This window comes from Carassius auratus, chromosome 41 (genome assembly GCF_003368295.1).
Source record: "Carassius auratus strain Wakin chromosome 41, ASM336829v1, whole genome shotgun sequence".
In the NCBI taxonomy this organism is placed as follows: domain Eukaryota; kingdom Metazoa; phylum Chordata; class Actinopteri; order Cypriniformes; family Cyprinidae; genus Carassius; species Carassius auratus.
Genome location: NC_039283.1, coordinates 25,236,064 through 25,253,729, shown reverse-complemented (window position 1 = coordinate 25,253,729; position 17,666 = coordinate 25,236,064). Strand labels below are relative to the sequence as shown.

The following is a 17,666-nucleotide window of genomic DNA, read 5'->3' as shown; positions in this document are numbered from 1 at the left end:
AAAAAGAAAGAAAGAAGAAAAGTAGATCAAAGAAAGAAAGAAGGAAGGAAAGAAATGAAGGAAGAAAGGAAAGAAGGAAGAAAGAAAGAAAGAAAGAAAGAACCCATAGTACGAAAGAACGAAAGAAAAGAAAGAAAGAAGAAAGAGCTGAATTAAGCTATAACAATGAGAAGAGAAAAGGTGTGTGAACACATGACAGGAACAAACTGTTAACCTGAATGCACTGTGAGTCGCTTTGGAGAATATATATATATATATGGCTCTGATAAATATTAGTTTTAATGTGGATTTGAACATTTATATTTGATACTGTGTTGTTTCTGTCTCATTGCAGGATAATTCCCATATCAAACAATAATTATAGATGATTTAATATTCATGCACAGAAGATGAACGTGTCTCAAATGAAGAGTGTAGTTGTGTTTTGATGTGTGTGAAGCGCACATCGGCTGTTGTGTGAGTCTCTGTCAATCTACACACATATATTCATCATTCATTTGATGTGTGTTTACGAAAGCTTCTAATGCACCATAACACCTGCTTCACACACACACACACACACACACACACACACACACAGGTCATGTGGTGCAGAAGCAGCAGGGGCTCGTGTTTGCAGGGCGCTGTAACCACAAATACAATATTGACCTCGAATCCAAACGTGCTTAAAGTTGATGAGCACACACCACATGCTCTCTGTGTACAGGCGTGGACGTATCTCACACACACACACACACACACAGTCCTTAAGTTAATAAACACACACCTAACACTAACTTCTCCCGATCACACACAGCTCTGAAACGCTGATGTGTCTTCATTCAGGACGGGAATATGGACTGTGTTTAATAAATAATTCTCTTACGACTCTGTGTCTTAAAAATGTACACATATAATACCATTAAATATATTTTCTATAATTATATAAATAAGTTTTAATAAATTAAGTTAATATTTTTTGTTCTTTTTATATTTGCATTTAGTTTTAGTTTTATTTCGGTTTTAATTTATGACATTTTATAATGATATAAATAATTCTAATATATATATATATATATATATATATATATAATATATATATATATATATATATATATATATGTGTGTGTGTGTGTGTGCGTGTGTGTGCGTGTGTGTATTTACATATAAGCTATAAATATTTTGTATACTAAAGATTCTTTGTAAAATAACATTATTTGTTATTATAATATTTTTTTATAAATAATTATAAGTATTTTTTTTTTACATAATTATTTGTATTTTTAAGGAAAAACAATACTTTTCATATGAGTTTTAATTTACTTATGAATAATCATAATGGATTTAAAAATAATATTTTGTATAAAAATATATAAAATGATATAAATAAACTACAAATGTTTAAATACTACAAATTATTATTAATTTTAAATATATATATATATATATATATATATATATATATATTAAGTATTAATAAAGTGATATAGTATATAGTAATAATTAAATATACTGTTAGAAAATATTTCTGTTTTAAATAAACGCTGTTCTTTTTAACTTCATTCATCAAATAATCATGAACAAGTATCACAGATTCCAAAAAGAAAGAAAAAATATTAAGCAGCAAAAATTAGCAATATTACAAATTTTAAAGTATATTAAAATAGAAAACCATATTTTAAATGGCAATAATATTCCACAATATTACATTTTTGTATTTTTGATCAAATAAATTCAGACTTAATGGACAGAAGATACATCTTTAAAACACATTAAAATCTTACAGCTCCCAAATTTCTGAACATCAGTGTGTTTGTATATGTGTGTTATTTTCTTTAAAGGGGAAGTGCATCATTTCTGTGCCACTGCATCATTTGTTTGACAGACAGAGGCTGAAGCTGAAGATGATGAAGACGAGGATGTTAATGTCTCGCTGATGCAGACATCTTACCTGACCCTTTCATGATGTAGTCGACGGCTCGATCGCTGATGGCAGAGTCGCTGGGTTTGATGTCCATGAACGGCTTGTTTCCAATTCCCATCGAGACCATCTCCTGCATCCGCAACTCTAATGATCAAACACACACACACACACACACACACACACACAATATAAAACCATTAACACAAGCTAGAGTGAATAATGCAACAGGCTGTGACCGACAGACAGCAGTTTCCTGCAGCGCTGAGACACCGCCACACTGCAACACAACACGTGACTTTAAAAGAGTTGTGAGCTTTTAACTTGATTAAACACAATAAGTCACTTTGGATAAAAGCGTCTGCTAAATCAATAAATGTAAATGTAAATAAAAAGAACAAGCATAGTCTGGTTCACAAACAAATGACTCTTATGAACTGATTCTTTCTGTTTCACAAACAAATGACTCTCGAGATTCACAACCTAATGAATCTTATGTGCCGATTCTTTGTGATTCTTCTAAATAAATGACTCTCGAGATTCACAAACAAATGACTCTTTAGAGCTGATTCTTTCTGATACACAAACACATGACTCTTATGAGCCGATTCTTTGTGATTCTTCTAAATAAATGACTCTTGAGCAGATTCCTTCTGATTCACAAACATATGACTCTTATGAGCTGATTCATTCAGTTTCACAAACAAATGACTCTTTAGAGCTGATTCTTTCTGATTCTCAAACATATGATTATTATGATCCAAATATTTGTGATTCTCAAACAAATTACTCTTATGAGCCAATTCTTTCTTATTCACAAACCTATGACTCTTATGAACAGGTTCTTTCCGATTCACAAACATATGACTCTTGAAAGCTATGATTCTTTGTGATTCTCAAACAAATGACTTTTATGAACCAATTCTTTCTGATTCACAAACATTTGACTCTTATGAGCTGATTCTTTCTAATTTACAAACAAATGACTCTTATGAGCCGATTCTTTCTGATTCACAAAAAAATGACTTTTATGAGCCTGTTCTTTTAAATTAATTGGTCAAATAGACTCTGAAGTTACTGAATTTATGAGAGTGTTATTGACTGACTGGATCTTTATATAGTTAAAGATTCACAGTGTTTGGTGTTTAAATATGCAAATGAGGCATTAACAAAACATGTAACTATATAACGAAACATGCACTAATTTGCATAGAATATCTTTACATTCTCTTTTTATAATTTCATAAATCTCGTAAATCATGTTTCACCATGCATTACATATAAAATGATATAAATAATTTTTAATATTAGTTTTCTATATTATACAATGTACACAGAGGGGATTTTGGATAATAATATCTATATTTTATATTATAATAATATTGATTAAATTTAATGATATTAATATAATTTTTCTATATAGTATAATTTTATTTTTAATTTTTTTATTAATATTTTTTTATTATTTATTTTAAACACAAAAAATATCATTATTATTTTTAAAATTTCAATCTAATTATCCATATTATAATATAATCTAAAATTTATGTATTATTTATATTTAGCCTGGTGCTGCTGAAGAAAAGAAAAACTCACAGCCTTTAAAATTAAATTAAATTTTGCATTTAGCAGACGCTATTATCCAAATTGACTTACAGTGTATTCAGGCTATCAATTTTTACACATCATGTGTTCCCGGGGAATCGAACCCTCAACCTTGCGCTTGATAGCGTGATGCTCTACCACTTGAGCTACAGGAACACGTAAAAGACATGAATTGTATTATTACCTATATTTTCATGACAGAATACGTTGGGAAAAAAATGTATATTGTTTTGTTTAGCGTATAGTCATGAAACTGCTCGGACGAACAGTTATTTATATATTTATATTTGACTTGATTTTTCTCTTTTGTGTTGGGTAATGTATTCACAGTGTCACAGTCTGACCTCGGTTTCGTAAAGCTTGTCTCCAGAGGATCTTGCCGATGACGGCGGTCCAGACGTTCTTCACTTCTCCAGAAGAGGCCTGCAGGATGAACGTGTCCTGTGACTTCCTCCGACGAAACCAGATCTCGAAGCGCAGGCCGCTGTCTCCCACGCTCTCCGTCATCCCGATCTCAGCCGTCTGAGACCAGACCAAACACTCTTCATCACACACAACTCACGGCAGAAACTCTGCAGCCTGACATCAGACTCGTATTGTGTACCTTGAAGGACTGTTTGTAGATGTAGATGTCGTATCCTCCTTCAATCTTCTTGGTCTTGCTGAAGAGGATGAGATCCTCGAATAGGAAAACGTGGCGCAGGTATTTTTTGCGTCCGCACCAAACGATGAACTCGTCCTGACAGCGAAGCTGACCCTGCTCCTTCAGATTGACCTGAGAAACACAACAATGTGTGTAAATCTCTGTCAAATCATGTCAACAGACAATAAAACTTATAATATAAGCTAATTCATATTCACCTAGTATTTATTTTTTTGTGAAATACAGTAAAAATTATTGTATTACAGTAAAAATCATCATTAAAAACAATAGAAACAACGAAAGAGATATGATTTTATGATAAAAATTAGTAAATAAAACTTAAAATAATTTTTTATTAACTTTAAATGTTTTTTAGATATTTCAGTAAAATATATTTATATTTTTAATTATGTCTTATTTAATTATTAAATATTTATAAATTTTATTTTTATAAAGCAGTTATTTATTTTATTTACATTAAATTTGAGGTACTCACATGTAAAAACAAACACAATTATTTATTTGAGTAAAATGAATTTATTTGTTAAGATATTATAAATTAATATCTTTAAATATAAAGTATATATTATTAATATTTTTTTTAAGAAATAAATAATAATAAGACGTTAATAATCCAACTAAATAAAATTAGTCAAATAAATAATTATATTTTTAAATAATATTTTTTTAATAAAACAAATATTTGTTTAATTGAAAATGTATTTCAGTAAAATATATTTATTAAATAGTTATTCATTTTATATTTTTATTTAAAGCAAATAAACAAACAAATAAATAATACATTTATTTATTTGAATAACATTTATTCAATTAATATTTTAGAAAGCAATTATTTATTTTATTTAATTATTAAATAACTATTTATTTTAGTTACATTAAATTTGAATTAATCAAATATATAAAGGTAATTTTTATTATTATTTAATAAAAAATCTTTAAAATATTATATATTATTTATTAAATAAATTACTATATTTTATTTACATTTTTATTTAAACACATAAATAATAAAATTATTTATTTGAATAAAATTTTCTAAAATAAATAACTATTTTTTTATTATTTTTAAATAAAACTATTATTTATTTATAAAATTATGAGTATAATTTATTTAATTTACGTTTAATGTTTTTAATCAAATAAATAATGAAACAAACAATTATTTATTTATATTTTTAAATAAAAATATTATTATTTTTATTTAATTATTAAATAGTTATTTATTTTAATACATTAGATTTAATTTTCTCAAACAAACAAATAAATCCAATTATTTGTTTAAATAAAATGTATTGAAATACATGAATAAGTATATATTTTAAATATACTGAAATGAAACTCCGCTTACATCACAGCCGCGGATGGCATCCATGGCCAGCAGGTCGTTCCCGTGGCGCAGCTGGAACTTGACCATCTCCTCGGCTGTTCTGAGGTCAGTGAGCTCCTGCTCTTCAGACTGACCACACTCCTTGATCAGATCCTTCAGGAGCAGAGCGTATTTACTCATCCTCTGGATGGGCTTCAGCAGGTATGACGCCAGGTCCATCTTATCTCCCAGCTCCAGCTGCTTGTTCTGCAGAGCACAGGTAACGTTCAGAAACATCTGCAGCTTGGATTAATAACGTCACGGAGAAGAAACACCAGCACTTACCTTGAAAAAACTGTTTCCGTGACTCGTCAGCAGGGCGTCTGAGCGCGGCTTGTTTTTGCTGTACAGTGCGTACATCCCGAACTGTTCCTCCTAACCATGCGAAACACATTTATATCTCACATAGAGGTGGACACTATGGACAAAATCTCATAAGACTGTAAGAAGTATTTTAACAGTATTTATAGGGAGCAACTAAGAGCAAAATATCTACCATTGCACACATCATCGTTTAAAAATATTATTCAAATCAATGCATTTAAAAAAATAAATAAAATACATATATATATATATATATATATATATATATATATATATATATATATAGTATTTTAATTTTTAAATAACAATTTAAATAACAAATATTGTTTTTACTTAATTATTAAACAACTAATTAATTAATTTAATTATTAATGATTTTTTTTTATATTTACATTTAGATTTTTAAATCAATTAAATTATTTATTCAAATAAAAATCTAAAAATAAAATTCTAATAGTAATTAGTGTAGTAATAATAAAAATAAAATAAAATATATAATAATTATTTAAATAATATTTATTTAATTAATAAGTTATTATTATATATTACATTTAATGTTCTTCATTCAAATAAATAAACAATTATCATGATTATCAAAGTTTTTCACATTTGTTTTGTGCTTTTTTTGTCTTAAATAAAACAAATAAAATAAAAAAATAAATAAATAAAAACAATATTTTTTTAAATTTGTTATTTGTTGTAGTTATTTTCACTATCCGCATTATTTAAAAAAATCTGAGTGAGTTATGAATTAATCAAAATGATAAGTTAATTAACCTAAACAAAAGTGACAGAAAAGAGATATAAAAAAAAATCCAATTAAAAAAAAGCTTTCCGTTCATTTATCCAAATTTCTGTTCATCAAAGAATCCCGATAAACAATAAATAATAAATAATAATACATTTATAATCAGAAATGTTTCTTGAGCAGCAAATCAGCATATTAGAATCATGAAGATCATGTGACACTGAAGACTGAAGTAATGATGCTGAAATTTTACAGAAATAAATTACATTTTAACAGATATTCACATAGAAAACTGCTATTCTAACTTATAATAATATTTAAAATTTTTACTGTATTTTTGATCAATTAAATGCAGCAGTGAACAGGAGAAGAGAACATCACTTGGACTCACGTGTTTGAGGAAGCAGCTGCTGATGGACAGCGGTGAATGAGCGCAGCTCTCCAGATCCGTCAGGAAATACTGGCTGTGAAAATCACACAGCTTCTCCAGATTCCCAAAAATGATGCTGCGCTTCCCCCGGAGGTCCTGAGGAAGGTCCAGTCGCTCCATCTCTGGGAAGTAGTGCTGGATGATGTATCTGAGGGATCTGACGTATTCTCTCTCGGTGGAGATCATCTCGTCCATGATGTGCTGGATTTTACTGGAACAAACGACAGCAGCGATGCTATGAGGATATAGAAAAAAAACGTACACAAGACTATATAAAAATCTCATTATTTCAGCTGTCTCAGAAAGCTTTCACAGTTTTTAGTAAAATTATTAAAATTGAACAAATCAATAATTATAATATCAATAGTAATACTATACTGTAAAATAAAAAATGAGAGTTCATTTAAACAAAATTGAATTATTAGAATTGTTTTGTCAGAAGAACAGTAAAAATACAAATTATTATTTCTATTTATGTTTAATTAAAAACTATTATTAACTATTATTACTATTAGTATTGACTGTCTTTATTATTATTATTATTATTATTATTATTATTATCATCGTCCCATCATCATTTTAAAAATGAAATTATTATTTATTATTAAACATTAATTCATTAAATTATACACAAATATGTCTTTATTATTATTATTAAATTATAATTATTAATTAAGCTTTTTAATAAAATGTGATAAAATAAATTAATATTAATATTTATTTATATTTATATTCATATTATATTAAATATAATTATATTAAATTAATATTACTAGTTTTACTAAAGTAATAATACTACACTGTAACGTTTAACTGAACAGTTAATAATAATAGCAATAAATAATATTTTATGGTTATTTTATTATTTCATTTAGTTATAACATTTAAACAAATCAATAAAGAAATATATTTCTACACTAATAATACTAAACTGTAAAATAAAACAAATCTAGTATTTTATTTTATTAGTTTTTTAAACATAACAACAGTAAAAATACAAATAAGTACTACTACTATTATTAATATTTACCAATTAACTCCATTATTTACTATCATTACCAATATTTAAAGCTGTATTTTATTTTATTTATAATAAATTAAATCTATTTATTTAATTCTAAAATTTAAACAAATAAATAAATACATATGTTACAGTAAAGTAATGATGACATTATAATATAAAAAACAACATAATAATAATAACAACTATTATTATAGTTATTATTTTTAGTATTAATAATAATACAAATTTATGTTTCATAGATTAACAGTAAAAATACAAATATTGTTATTTTTATTATTATTATTGATGTTTGATTTATCATTATTTTAATAATAAATAAAAAAAACTAATATTTGTGACCCTTAAGTCTCTGGGGTATATTTGTAGCAATAGCCAAAAATATATTTTATGGGCCTACAGTAAAAATTTATATATATCTATTTTTTTTATTAGTAATATGCATTGCTAAGAATTTGGACAACTTTAAATGTGATTTTTTTTTTTGCACCCTCAAATTCCAAAGAAAGATTTTCTTGGCCAAATATTGTCTGATTCTAACAAACCATACATCAATTGAAAGATGATTTATTCAATTTCCAGAAATTGACTGTTATTACTGGATTTGTCCACCAGGGGCACATTTATGTCCGTCTTAATTGTGTTTGCTCACCCGCTGTGTCTCTTGACGTCTCCGTCGCTGAGTCTGGACTGAACGCGTGACGGGGACGACATGCTTCGGCTCCGGCCCAGCGCTGGGCTCATGACGGGTGGCCGCTGTAGCTTCGTCTCCACGCAGACGTTATTGGTGACCTGCAGTCCTCGGATGTAGACGCCGGTGTAGCCATGAGCTTTGTCCCGCGCCGGCAGCTCGTAGCTCAGGGTCTTCTTCATGATCTTCTTGAGCGGCTGTTTGCGGAGGCGCATCAGGGGCTCGGAGTGGCACGAGATGGACGAGTCGACGGTGCAGTCGCTGTCGGTGTCCTCAAACACAGACGACGACGGCTTGTCGCTCTCCGGGGGAAAGGGGAACGGGAACTGGCTTCTGGAAAACGGACCTGCTGAATGTGGCTTCTCATCTTCATCCTCAAAACACGACTGTGAAGAAGAGCTCCGAGCGGGAACATCGGAGGAGTCCAGTCCGTTCTGGGTCTCTGAAAGGTTCGGCAACATCTCTGTGAGCGCAGACGGACACAATCAGAAACATAAAGGGAATTATCACACACACACACACACAATAATAAAAACCAAACAATAAAATGTGAATATAATACAATAAAATGCAGAAATATATTTATATATATATATGTGTCGGACAGAACTGTAAAATAAAAATAAGTATTTATTTACAATAATAATAAACAATGAATATATAATAATACTATACTGCAAAATAAAAAAACATGTAATAATTATAATATTTAACTTAAAAAATATATGATTAATATATACCTGTAATAATAGCACTTTACTGTAAAATAAAAATTATATTACTAATATATAATACTATATTGTGAAATAAACAACTGAGATTTAATAAAAATAGTAATAGTAATAATAATAATAATAATAATAATAATAATAATAATAATAATCAATAAAAATATATTACTAATATAATATGATTCCATAAAAAAACAGAGTATTTAATAATAATGATAATCATCATCATCAATGCAGAAATATATTATTCATACAAAATAACACAATACAGTAAAAAATTTAAACGGTGGTAAAAATATAATAACTTTTTTGAGCATGGAGCACAAAAAGCAGTCATGAGTAGAACAGGTATATTATATATTCCAGATTTACCAATAGTTGTATCTCGGCCAAATATTGTCAGATCCTAACAAACCATATATCAATGGAGAGATTATGTACAGTAAAAATCTCTATTTAAAATAATCGACTCTTATGACTGGTTTTGTGCTCCAGGGTCACAGATATGTTAATTATTATTATTTTATTGTACAGAACAACAGTAAAATACAGGTTTATTTTTGTCTGATTATTTCAAGCATTACGAATGTCTCTGGCTGATGTTTTACCGTCAGCGGTTTGGGCTTCGGCCAGCATTTCCTCCAGCTGTTGTTTGGTTTGTTGGCACTGCTGCCAGACGCTGCTCCAGTGATGCAGCTCCTGCTCGCTCTTGAGCTTCAGCACCATCTGGTTGAGCGAGCTGAAGTTTTCCAATGAGAACTTCGTGGCCTCGCTGTGATAGTTCTGCAGGACCTGCAGCACGGCCGGCGTCAAACCGACCGCGTTATCATCCCGCTTTAGCTGGGAAAAATACTCCTGACAGTGGAGCAACCACTGGTCCGCCTGCATGACACACAGTTTAACACATGATCAGAAGTGCTTTTTTTAATTATTGTATCATTTGTCTGGCTGATAAGTGTCGTGGGTTGGGACTTTTATTTTGAAATTTTTATTTAAATGATCAGTTAGGATTCATTTGTATATTTTCAGTTCGTTCTGATTTTAGTACAATTTTTAGTAACTGTCTTTTCCCTTTTCCACGTTTTGCTTTTGTCGTTTTTATTTATCTATTTCATTATTTTGATGGCAGGCTTTGCTCTGAAGGGTTCAGATTCTTCTGAGCTGTCACTGAGCTCTGAAACCCCCGAAGCCTAATGCAATTTTTTTTTTTTTATGCAACAGATATAAAATTCCATGCAGAAGTGAAACAGGTCTGGAAAAGATTAGCAGCGATTAGCTGACAGATTATTTCAGTGGATGAGACGTTAAGTGACAATGTGCCCATATAAGGAGGAGCTGGGGATGGAGGAGGGTAAGTTGCTTTCTTTTTATTTTTCTTTCTTTTTTATAATAAATATATATTTATATAATTTTTTTTTAAATCTTAATTTTCTAAATTATTTATTTACAATTATTCCAGTTACAGTATTATGTAATATAAATTAAATTTTATCATTTAGTATGCTTTAATTGTCTTTTAATTCATTTTCGCACCCTATATCAGTCGACCAATACTTAACCTCACAACAGCTGACACGTTCCAGCTAACTAAACATAATACAATCCAGAAACATCTCTTTACCGATTCGTAGAACTCGTAGAGTTTGAGCAGGACGTCCAGTTCATTCTTGCGTGTTTCGCTGCGCTGCAGGACGGAGCTGATGTGCTCTTTGAGCTCCAGAAACGTTGAACTGGCTTTAGATTCCCTCATTAGCTCTGCGGCTTTCTTCTGCTGTTCCTACAGGAGCAAGAGAACTAGTTAATCATTCAGATGACCCACTGATTCACCTCAGTGTTTCCCTACACACTGACCTTTATGGCATCAAAAAAAAAATTATGTATATAGAATGAAATACAAACACTGTTATTTACTGTTATAAGAGATTTGTGTGTGTGTTTTAGTTTTAATTAATGCTAATAACCCTGGCATAAATATGTTTACTTTACAGATTTTAATATCAAGTTGATAAATTAAATTAAACAAAAAACAAAACAAAACAAAACAAAACAAAAAACAATAATAAATATAAAATAAAATAAAATAAAGATAAAAATAAAAAAATAAACTAAATAAAATTAAATGAAATTACAAAATCAAAAATCAAAAAATAAGATGCAATTACAATTTGAAGAATACATTATTTTTTGTTACATTCAGGATTCTTAGGTGTCTATTTAAAATTTTCTGATTGTTGTTAAAACTGAAACATGTTCTTGAACTCATTTAAATTCACCAAGAGCAGCCTGGGACAGTAAAATGCCAGCTCTCTTATATATTTCTGTGATTCATAAAATTACTATATATATATATATATATATATATATATATATATATATATATATATATATATATATATATATATATATATATATATATATATAAAATAATAAAAAATATACAAATAAAAAACTGAACTGAACTAAAAATAAAATAAAATAAAATAAAAATCTTTCTTTAATCTTTCTGTGATTCATCAAAGCATTCGGCACATGAAGCTCTTACGGTGGACTCCTCCATGAATTGGGCCAGACTCTGTCTCATGTCCTGAATGGAGCTCAGAGAGAGACTATAGGAGTCCAGAGGAGCCAAATGTTTCTCGCTCTCCACATAAAACCACTTCTTAACCTGAGGACAGATACAGACAAACACCATCAGCACATACTCTTTCCAATAATCAACTAATATTTAAATAGAACTGTGACAATCAAGGTACATTCATTTACTCCACAGACAGGCAGATTTTTAATAGTTAATGTGGGATTTTGTACAAAAACACAAACCCCTGAGTGATTTGCTTGCATAATCCACAATGCCTTATTTTTTTCACGTTCAGAGATTTCTAATGATCAGATGTGTCTGTGGGGAAAATGAATGGGAGGAATCCCGTCTCTGACCTCCTGATGTCTCTCCTGTAAGACGCGCAGCTCCAGGAGCGTCTCCAGCTGCTGCAGGGATTTATTCGACAGAATGACCAGTTTATGGACCTCTTCATCCACCTGGTTATACAGTGCACTGACCAGATCCACAGCGTCTCTACACAAGACACAACATCAGCTTCAACTACAGCTCCAGTCAAATACCGCAGGGACAGCTCTAGAACTTTTAAACATCACTTGACCTAAAAACTTTTTGTGATCTCTTATTTTATGCATGGAGCAAAAGATAAAACTTTCTCAAGATTGCATGATGAAGTGTCAGTTTTTTTATTTTATTTTTAATCTACGTTCATATACTGTACCATTCCTATTATTAAATTTAATGTACATTTAATTTTTATCATTTTCCTGTTAAATTGAGTAGAAATCTTTGGAAAATTTAATTTTTTAAAATATATTTTTATAGTAAAATAAATGTAATAAATTCATATTAATTCATTTATATTTATTTTTATTTAAAATGTAAAAAAAATCGAAATAATACATTTTATGAGACTTTCAAAGTGGCGTAATAAATAATATTTAACAAAATTTAAGATAACTTTCTTTAAATGCATATTGTTTGAAGGCTGTTTGGATATTTTTACTTAAAACAAGACAATATAACAATTATGTTTTTATTTAGGTATTAATTTATTTATGTAAGTTGCATTTTGGTTGAATTAAAGTGGATTTATGACATGCATGACAGAATTATATCTGACAGTGATTGACAGAAGTGTTTTGATGACATGCATGCGTATATGCAAAACAAATAAACAAATAAACTAGAAATTAAAAAAATATAAATGATGTATTCACTGACAAACAAAATTGCAAACAATAAGACTTAAATAAAGTGTATTTGTCTCAGATGTATACTTTAAACAAGAAAAAACTATGTCAGTGAGGTAATAATAATTAAATTCTGAAAAATAATTTAGCTCAAATGTATATTGTTACGCCTGAAAAGTTTTTTTATACATTGTTTTAGAGTCATTTAGGTTGAATTAAAAGGAGTGGATGATGTATTTATGACATAATTCAACCTGACAGTGATTGACAGGAGTGTTTTGATTGTGTGTGTGCATGCATTTACTCTTGTAATTAATAAAACAGCGCTGGAAGTAAATAAACTAATGGCAGTGTCATGCAGCTTTTTAAGAGCAATCCTGATAGGCCAGTTTCCTGTTAAAGCTTTTCTACTCAATGTAAGGATCTATCAGTCCTCTGATGAAGGCAGTACCTGTAGTTCTCATTTTCACACATCTCCTCTTTCCTGATTCGGGCCAGAAAGGTGCCGCCCTCCAGCCGCAGGCGGTTGAGTTTGCTGTCGTCCAGAACGCTCTTCATGAGACTCTTCTGCTGGCTGATGACCTCTGACACCTCCTACAGACGATCAATATTCAAATCAGCCTGTGTGAAGCTCCACCCCTCCGCTGAACTTGCATTGTGTTACATTTAAAAAAAAACATTACAAAGTAACAAAAACAAAAGGCAACATTTGCTAAGCTTGGATTGGTCAGTGATATGTTTAAAGTTGGGGCTTAGCAAAGAGAACACCAGTAAACAAAACAATTTAAATAATTTTCAATTGTGCTGCAGAAAACGACCTAAAATCAAACAGTTCCTGTCGACAGTATTACCTCAGACGTCTCCAGACTGCCGATGCTGTTCAGCGTCTTGATGGAGCTTTGAAGAGAAGCGATCGCAGAGCTGCAGCTCACAGCAAACGGTTCGATTTTCTGTTAGCGGATAAAAAGAAATAAGTTCAACACAATTGTTTTTGCTTTTTAAGTGTATTTTAATTTTCTGTGTATTTTAAGTGTATTTTTTAAAGTGTATGTGAGTTTATAAAGTGTAATTTGAGAGTAATTTTAAAGTCTGTGTGTACAATTTAATTTAAGTGTAATGTAAGTGTCTTTGAAAAGTTTACGTAAGTGTGTAAAGTGTAATTTAAGTGTATTTTTTAAAGTGTATGTAAGTTTATAAAGTGCAATTTAAGTGTTTTTTTTAGTGAAAGTGTATAAATTGTAATTTAACAGTAATTGTAAAGTGTATGTAAGTGTATAAATTGTAATTTAATGTCATTTTAAATTGTATGTGAGTGTATACATTGTAATTTAATGTAATTTTAAAGTTTAGGTAATATAAAGTGCAAATTAAGTTTATTATTAAAGTGTATAAAGTGTTATTTAAGTGTCTTTTCAAAGTTTAGGTAAGTGTATAAATTGTAATTTAAGTGTAATTTTAAACTGTATGCAAGTGTGTAAAGTGTAATTTTTTGAGTAATTTAAGTGTATTTTTAAAGTTTATTAATAAAGTGTATAAATTGTAATTTAAGATTCTTTTTAAAGTTGATTTATAAAATGTATAAATTGTAATTTAAGTGTAACTGTATGTAAGTGTTTAAAGTGTATTTTAAGTGTAATTTAAGTGTCTTTTTTAAGTTTATGTTATTGTATAAAGTGTAATTTAAGCATATTTTTTAAGTGTAAAAGTTGTTCTAATATTTTTGTGTGCTATTTTTGTTTATTTTTCTTATTCTTTCTGGTTTTTACTTCACTGTATATCCTTTATTTTCTATGTTAAGTTATATTTGTTCCCCTTCAACCCCTTCATTCTCGTGAGGAGTAAACAAAGTCAGATTTTCCTTGTACTAGTACATATGACAATAAAGCGCTTGAATCATGAATATCTTCTTCCTCACAAATGCAAAAGTTTTAAAGTAGCTCAGGGTTTGCCAAACTGGATTTGTGAGCTGAAAACAAGCTAATAATTAAATCATAAAAATGTAAAATAAATATCAGGGTTCAAATATCAGCGCTAAACTTGAAACGGTTACTTAAAACAATATTTGATATTATTTAGCAAGCCTCTAAACACCTTAATCAGGGATGAAATATAACATTTTAGGTAATTTACCATAAAAATATAGAATTTCTGAGCTTTATAACCATTATAGTGATAGCTAATTATTTTTATAAATGTTTGTATGCCTCTTTAGGAAGCTTCTTTTATATATATATATCTCTATATATATATATACATATATAAAATTATTATTATCAAACATCAGCACTACACTGCTTTTGCTGACACTGATGAAAAAACTAGGACTAGTTTGCAAAAGTATTATTATGATTTTTTTTTTTTTTTTTGGTCCGTCCTATTAGTTTTAGGGCAGAATAATAAATACAAATGAATAATAATAATAATAATACTATTAATAACAATAGTAATATCATAAAATATAAATAATAATAAAAATCGCTTTGTGCTTGGCCCTGCATAATAAATACACAGTACACACACATATATGATATAAACACAAACTTGTTTTGGATGCAATATTGATGAATTTGACAGCCCTAATGTGTGTATATATATATATATATGTGTGTGTGTGGTTAAATATCAGATTAAAACCTCAGGATGGGAGCTTAGAGGTGAACATTTCAGGTCAAAGTGTTTCGGCTGATAAAAACACTAATGAAACCCTGTTTTGTGCACCTGTCTGAATTGAATGTAGTGGCTGTGGTCGTATGGGAAGGTGCCCTCAAAGTCTCTGGTGAGCTGCGATGAGTCGATGTGCTTCTGCAGAGCTTTCAGAGACGTCAGGACTTCACACTGCACAAGAACAGAGAGGAGCAGTTCACATAAACACCAACTGACTCAAACTGAACGACAGACAGTCATTTACTCACAGGAACTGAGACGTCTCGCTCCACTTTCACTGCTGCATCTCGGTCCATCAGAATCAAAACTGAGTAAAGTGCATTGGGGACAAGAGTCTGGCGGGACAGAGCAAATCTATAAGTGTTAATAAATCAAAAACCTTCTCTATCAATTATTTAACAACACAATTGCATGTTTATGGTTCTCTAATGGTGGTTAATGGTGGTAAACCAGAACATGCAGGTAAACCAGGTATTTTTTGTGTTTTGATTTGATTTAAATTGAGCATTTTTATAATTAGTTGATTTTTTTCAACTCATGAACTCAACATTCTAAAATATAAATAAATAAATAAATAAAAATAAAAAATAAGGAAAATTACAAAGACCAAACATTAAATCAGGGATTCGCCTTTTTGTCATAATTTTGTCTGAGTTACTTAAATTAATATGTCAATAATTTAACAAAACATTCACATATTCATGGTTCTCTATTGAGGGTTACGGTAATTGTGACATGATATGCAGGTAAACAAATTATTGAATCTTTTTTACTAAGTGTTCAATCTTGATTCTTTTTATTTTAGTTATGTATTATTTTCATTTAATATTTTTATAATTTAACTACTTTTTAGCAAATATTTTATTTTGAATATTTTAATTTGAAAATATTTTTATTTTTATTTAGCATTTTTGTGATTTAATTTATTATTAGTTAGTAATTTATTTTGATTGTTTTTTATTTAAATATCGATTATTAATTATTTTTGGGATTTAATAAATTTTTAGCAAATATTTTATTTTGATTCTTTTATTTGAAATTATTTATTATGATTTTGGCATTTTTTGTGATTTAATATTTAATATTAATATTATTAGTATTTTATTTTGATAGTTTTTTATTTTCAATTATTTATTTTAATTTAGCATTTTTATGATTTAATCAATTATTACTTAGTAATTTATTTTGATTTTTTTTTCCAAAAATCAATTATTTTAATTTAGCATTTTTAACATTTTTAGCAAATATTTTATTTCAATGTTTTTTATTTTAAAATATGTATTTTTATTTAACATTTTTATAATCGTATTAATTATTTGTTAGTATTTAATTTTGATTGTCGTTTATTTAAAACATATATTATTTATTTTTATTTAGCATTTTTGTGATTTAATACATTTTTTGCGTTTTGCTTTCGGATCATTTATTGTGCCGACTTAACATTGGGGAAAAAAGTCAAACAAAAACAATCACAAAGACTTTAGAGAGTTTAGATCAGTTATTGCATGTACCAGTGCTATTAAGAACATATTTAAGTGGAGAAACACTCCCTCTTCTCTCATATTTTGCATGCTGGGGCCGATCATTTTCTCCGAGTGTTTTTGAGACATGCTCGCACAGGCCTCGTCTCAAACCCTGAGGACAGACTTTCTTTCAGATATTTGACGTGAACCATGCATTCAACAGTTAGCGTGCAGAAAAGAGCCTCAACTTTACACTCAGAACCCTCTCGACGCGTGTGTGAACACAGACGCTTTTCTTCCATCACTGCG

The 17,666-nt window shown here is 29.2% G+C and overlaps 1 pseudogene; it reads right to left on the bottom strand.

Annotated features, from left to right (window-relative positions):
* Nucleotides 1–1,812: 1,812 nt before the first annotated feature.
* The window catches only part of LOC113059386 (pleckstrin homology domain-containing family G member 4B-like), a 37,670-nt pseudogene continuing 21,816 nt past the window's right edge, over nt 1,813–17,666 (bottom strand).